At 32.9% G+C, this 6,775-nt stretch overlaps 1 protein-coding gene across 2 annotated transcripts in view; it reads right to left on the bottom strand.

Moving 5' to 3' along the window:
* The window catches only part of LOC117171907 (beta-glucuronidase), a 131,855-nt gene that overhangs the window by 28,235 nt on the left and 96,845 nt on the right, over positions 1–6,775 (bottom strand). The window lies entirely within an intron of this gene.

The raw sequence follows: 6,775 nt of genomic DNA, 5'->3' as shown, positions 1-6,775 counted from the left end.
TTTTTGAATAGGCTTTTTTTAAACATGACGTGATGCAACATTTTCATTTCCGGAGTCGTAATCTACGGGAAAAAACCTATTGAAATAACCTACTTATCCTTTTGAAGCAAAATTCTTGATGTACCGTGTTATGTAGAGAAATGAGTTACCTAAATTAGAATTTGTATGTATATTTGAATCTTTTTGAATTTTCTGTTAGCACATTTATTCTCAAGCGGAATCCCCGCTTTTATTCGCAAAAGGTTCAATTATTTCTAATCAAAATAAGAAATGAAATAATTGTTGAAAAATTCAAAAAAACATACATCGCTGTATGCTTGGAGATATAATTTTTTTACATGCAATAAGTTGTATGCAATTATAAAAAAGTGGATTTTAAAGTATATATAAAATTTGTTGAATTATCTCTAAAAATTTGGCAACATTAAATATTGCAGTATTTAAATACTTTTAACATTTAAGGACTTTCATAATTTTTTTTGCGAAAAAGATATTGCCGTATGTATGATGGTTATATATTCTTGTGGATTTATTGTACTGATGCGAAACAATTCTATGAATAAAAATTAAATTTCGCTCGACAAGGCTAGTTCGACGCTGAGTCCCACTGGTTGATTCACTGTCAACAATAGTTATCAGCTGGCCGATCCAACGTCAAGAATTATGGAAGTTGTTTGGAGAACTCCGACGAGTAAATTTTAGCACATTGCTGATGTTGCTATGTTTCCAATTTGAAATTTATCTTTTATTTTTAGGACCAAAAAAATGAAAATCATTTTACACAAAAATTTCATGAACGAACTTAGTCACTTGATCTCGACTTTATCGACGTTCAAAGTTTCTTTTTTTCTCCGCTAGAAATAGCTGAAAATTCCCAAAAAAGAATGATAGGTTACGTGTGTGTAGATTCTTATTTGTTGATTTGCAACGAATGTGCAAATTTTATGGCTTATATTAATTTTTGTCAAGGTTTAGATGATACAGTAGAAAATTGGTGTCAGTGCTCAATATGAGTGAATCAAAAAATCTAAAAAGTATCAAACCAAAAATGATCTGCAAAGTGCTATAACTCGAATGGTAATAACGATGTGGTTCAAAATTCATCTATTTTTTTTAAATTTCGTTTTTTTTTGGAAGGAATTAGTCGTTTTGTTGTTAAATTAATTTTTTTGGTTGAAAATTTCACTATTTTCGTGCAGAGTCCATTGTTTTTATTTATTCAAAATTAATTTTTTGAAACAGAAATTTAACTGTCTCATTATTTGTTCCAAACTATTCTTTATTACTTAACAATTAATTTCTTTCGTTGAAAAATATATTTTTTATCCGAAATTTTGACTAGTCCATTTTTGGCTGAATGCTTATTATTTTATCTTAAAATTTGTTTCTAAAGATAGAAAATTTGTTGTTGTTGTTGAAAAATTACCTTGTTAGTTGAAAATTAATCTTCTTTGGTGGTGAATTATTCTTCTTTTTTGAAAATTCATCTTTTTTGGGTTAAAAATTAATTTTTCAACTGCAGAATAAAGTTGAAATTAAAACTTTAAATTAACAAATGTATTTTTAAAAGTCATTTCTTAGGCTGAAAATTTAACTATTTTGTCGCAAATCCGCTTATTAGTTGTTAAAAATCAATTGTTTACTATATATGTATGTATTTAATCTCTCACTTTTACGGGTTTGAGGGTCTCCGCTCGCTGTACATATATTTACAATTCCTGTGCACTCCCTGTCCACTACCATCCAAGATCCATCTCACACACTCCTCTTCATCCATCCAATATCTGCATGCTCTCACTCCTTCTCCCATTCTGAACCGTACAACCCTACTCCATTTGTCTTCCTTTTTTATTTTTTGCAGATATTCTGGTTCCGTCAACCCTTTGACCATCATATACCATCTATTGTACTTCGAATCTATAATCTTTGTCCATCTCTCTTCTCCTTTTTTAACCAATAGCTCTAACTCTATGTCCTGCCACACCGTACCCCCTTTTAGAATATTACTCACCCTTCTCATTTTTCTCCTTTCTTCCTCCCATTTTGAATTTCCCAGATTACCTCTCGCTTCATTGTTCCGAATTTCGCCGAAACATGCTTGTGCAGTTCTACTTCCCTCTCCCCTTTTTAGCTTCTCTTCAAACCTCCAGGCTCTCTTAATTTGTCTAGTAACCATATTTTCTCTTCCTAACTCTTCTTTTAACATATATCCATGGCAACTCCAGCTAACCCCCATTAACCACCTCAGAAATAGCTCATACATGCTCTCTACTTTCCTTTTTTCCTTCCATCCCCAGATCTCTACACCATAACACAACACCGCCCACAAAATCAATTGTTTACTAAAAATGAAGATATGCAATACTAAATTTGAAATATTTTAGACCCAGAAATCTTGTCTCCTATATCTATTTACATTAAGTAAATTATATTTTCCTTTTCGCAGTGAGTATAATGATTCTAAGATAACTCGCCATTTCAAAACCATAATACGTTTGAGGAGCAGCTAGATCGTCATTCGTGAAGTTGGGTGAGTTCGGGCTCCTGCTTGTGCATTTTCGGCTCTACACGAGGCAAGCCTACGCAACATGTTTCCTAGCCGGCTCCCCGGCACGCTACGTTTGAATGTGTCGCTCCCAAATGGGTGAGTGGTGGGGGCCGAAAAATCCACTGATATATATATATATATATATATATATATATATCCTGGATACGAGATAGCCGTGTATCAGCCAAAGGGAGTTTGAGGCAAATTGAAAGAGGGTTTTGACATTTAGCTCCCTCCATGGCCATCCAGAGAAGTAAGTGAAATGAGCGCGAAATTCGAAATGTGTAGTTTATGAGAAACAAAAGAAGGGGCATATTTTATTAAAATATTCATTAGAAGAATATAAAGGAAATAAAAAAATAAGTATACTTTTTTACCATCTGTACAGTATATACGTATAGTGTATAAGAATAAATGACATTTATAAAAAAAATGCTTGAAGAAAAGGAATCAAATGAATGGAAATAATTCTGGTGGGACTATTATTTCGTTAAACATATAACACTTTCAAACAAATCATTTTTAATGGTTGAAAATTCTTCTCAGGCGGTAGAATGTTAACCTTCTTGATGACTAATTATTCTTTTTTATTTGAAATTAATTTCTTCGCTTATACATACATAATAAAATGAAATAAAATTCACACGAATATTGAAGTAATTTTATTAGTTTGGTTACAATTTGCAAAAATCATACGGATATATTGAACCTTTGGCGTAATACAAAAATGTATATATAATTTCTGAGCATTATGTTGCAAGTCCATCATTATAACATATTGGATTAAATTGGCTTTTATAGAAAATTAATTAATGGTTTAGAATGTTTTTTTCCCTGCTGAAATTTCAACTAAATTTTGTACTTGTTATTGAAAGTTAAATACTTTTCATTCTAATTTTTATTTTCCCTTTCAAAATTTATCTCTTCTTAGTGTAAATTTCATGTTTGTTCGATTAAAATGCAAATTACTGGTTTAAAAGTGAACAATTTTATTAAGAACATATTGTTGCATTAAAATTGCATTTTAATCCAACAAAAATGAAATTTTTACTAAAAAGAGATGAATTTTGAAACGTAAAATAAAAATTAGAATACAAAGTAGTTAAATTTCAATTAAAAAAAAAAACATTTCAATTAAACTTTCAGCAGGGAAATATAAATTTTCAACCATTCGTGAATTTTCTATAAAAGCCTGAAAGTTTTAAACGAACAGGATAAGTTATTAATAAAATTGTTCACTTGTGAACCAGTAAATTTCATTTAAATCCAACAAACATGAAATTTTTACTAAGAAGAGATGAATTTTGAAAGGGAAAATAAAAATTAGAATAAAAAGTATTTAACGTTCAATAACAAATACAAAATTCAGTTGAAATTTCAGCAGGAAAAAAAAAACATTCTGAACCATTAATCAATTTTCTATAAAAGCCTGCAAGTTTTAAACGAAAAGGATAAGTTCTTAATAAAATTGCTCATTTTTGAACCAGTTAATTGCATTTTAATCCAATATGTTATAACGATGGACTTGAAACATAATGCTCAGAAATTATATATACATTTTTGTATTACGACAAAGGTTCAATATATCCGTACGGTTTTTGCAAATTGTAACCGAACTAATAAAATTACTTCAATATTCGTGTAAATTTTATTTAATTTTATTATGTATGTATAACCGAAGAAATGAATTTGAAATAAAAATATTTTTCAAAAAAGTGAAGGTGCTTCCTGAAGTGAATTTCAACGAGGAATTTAATAGTGACCTTCATTTTGACCTTGAAGATGACCTTCATGGCTTTTTGAACGTCAACTTTCTTTTTTTAAATGGAAACCCCCTTTTTACATCTGCAATCGATAGAGCGGAAAATTCTACGTTCAGGTACGTACCCAAGTCATAGGTCAATTGTAACTTTTAAGGTCATTTAGAAGTTATTTTTAATTAAGAAAGATTTCCAAGAGGCCAGTGCAATTCCTGAAGTAAATTTCAACTAAAAATTCATTTGTGAGCTCTGTATTGATCTTGGTGATGATCTTCAAGGGTTTTTCAAGGTTTTTTCCAAGCAGTTTACGTTTACGTTTAGCATTACCCAGGAACAACGACGTGGACGTAGTAAATTCTGTTCCCTTTGGGGTGCTTGATTAGCATGAGTCTCCTTGCCTCTTCAGCTTCAGTGAAGATGTTCGAACTGAAAACCTTGAGCTTCTTGACAAAAAGCTATGCGATTGTAAAAATAAGTTACAGCTTTACGAATCATCTCCCTATCAATCAAAGTAGCCTGTTGCGGAATCCAATTCTGCCATTCGTCTAAGCTTTGCGGTTGCGTTGAGTATACTTTGCTCTTTAAATAACCCCAAAGAAAATAGTCGAGAGGCGTCAGATCAGGAGATCTAGCAGGCCATTCGATTTCACCCCTTCTTCCAACCCACCTTTGAGGGAACTGAGTATCAAAATATGCTCGAACCTCCCTACCGTAATGAGCCACTGCTACCTCCTGCTGGAACCAAATATTTTGAAAATCATCGCCTGTAATCTCCCTTGTTCTTGGTACAATTTGGTTTCTGAGAAGCTCTTCATATGCAGGAGCACTGAGATTACCATCGACGAAGAAAGGGCCTATCAATGTATCATTCAAGGTACCTGCCCAAACATTAATCTTTTGTAGATATTGTGTGTGACTTTTCTACATCCAATCAGGATTTCTGTGGGACCAATATCTACAATTTTGCCTGTTAACTTCACCTTTTAAAGTGAAAGTAGATTCATCTGAAAATACTGTATCGTACAAGAAAAGGGGATCTCTATCAATTCTGTCCATCATAATTTCACAAAATTCAACCCGACGATCAGGATCGTCCTCATTGAGCTCTTGTACCAGATGAACTTTGTAATAATGGAAATTAATGCTTTTTAAAATATTTCGCACTAACTCAGGAGCAACGTCACGCTCATCACTAACTCGACGGAAACTAAGGTGTGAGTTTTCAACAAATGCTTGGGCTATGTCCATCTGCATCTTTTCAGATCCTGCAGATTTTGGCCGACCAGTTTTCTGAAGGTCCTTGATGGATCCATGATTCATAAAGCGCCTTACAGTTCTTTCAATTGTGGATTTTGAGACAGGATTTAACCCTTCTCCATTACGAAAAGTGCGATTAAAAAGCAAACCAAGTTGATCATAAGATCAAACTCGATCTCCCCAACCACGCATCATTAACACAGATACCCTCTCTTGTTCCGAAAGTTTAGCTTGCACCATAATAATCTTTTAGCGAAAGGTAGTAAGTATGTACTCGTAATACGTAAATTTAGTTTCGATTCGCAATATTCCTATGAAAAAACGGTATAGGACTTATGGTATCACCTTAGGTATTGACTTAGGTATCGAAAAACGGTATAGGACTGTATAACTCTTCGGGGAGGAACAGAATTCTCACCAGAACACCTGAAACTTGTAATGAAAAATTTCTTTATGATTTTAAAATATTCAAAACGCTGTAACCAAGATGAATACAGAGCTCACCATTGAATTCCTCGTTGAAATTTACTTCAGGAATTACACTGACCTCTTGGAAAACTTTATTAATTTCAAATAACCTCTAACTGACCTTGAACGGTACAATTGACCTATGACTTGGGTACGTACCTGAACGTAGAATTTTCCACTCTATCGATTGCAGATGTAAAAAACAGGAGTTTCCATTTAAAAAAACAAATTTGACCTTCAAAAAGTCATGAAGGACTTTTTAGACACCCTGTATATATCAGTGGAAAAATCCCACGTTCTAGAGACAATACCAGTGCCATCTTCACGGCTCTCTCCTACACTGCGGGTCTGCACCTCCAGCTGCACGCGCAAATGTATCGTGCTTCTCTCGCCATGAACATACTACGTCTGTAGGTGTATGAGATCATGGGTGCGTGCATGCTGCAGGAAGGCATACGGTCCTGTCGCATATTCGATAAGTTTCGGACCGATTTATATCAAAGTTTTAATATCTAGTTTACATAGTAATTAATATCTCAATACATCTATTAGTTGCCTAAAAATTAACTAATCGTCATCTGCAAGAGAATTTTTGCATTAAAAAAATTTTTTTGTTTAAAGAATCACCCTCTGCGAGTCGCGTTTAACAAATTTTTTATATAAACAGGATTACTATCTTACAGTGAAAGTAAAAACAAAGGATAGAATGATCAAGAGCAGATCGGAGGCTTTTCCCTACTTT

This window comes from Belonocnema kinseyi, chromosome 1, assembly GCF_010883055.1.
Source record: "Belonocnema kinseyi isolate 2016_QV_RU_SX_M_011 chromosome 1, B_treatae_v1, whole genome shotgun sequence".
In the NCBI taxonomy this organism is placed as follows: domain Eukaryota; kingdom Metazoa; phylum Arthropoda; class Insecta; order Hymenoptera; family Cynipidae; genus Belonocnema; species Belonocnema kinseyi.
This window is presented reverse-complemented; position numbering and strand designations above follow the sequence as displayed.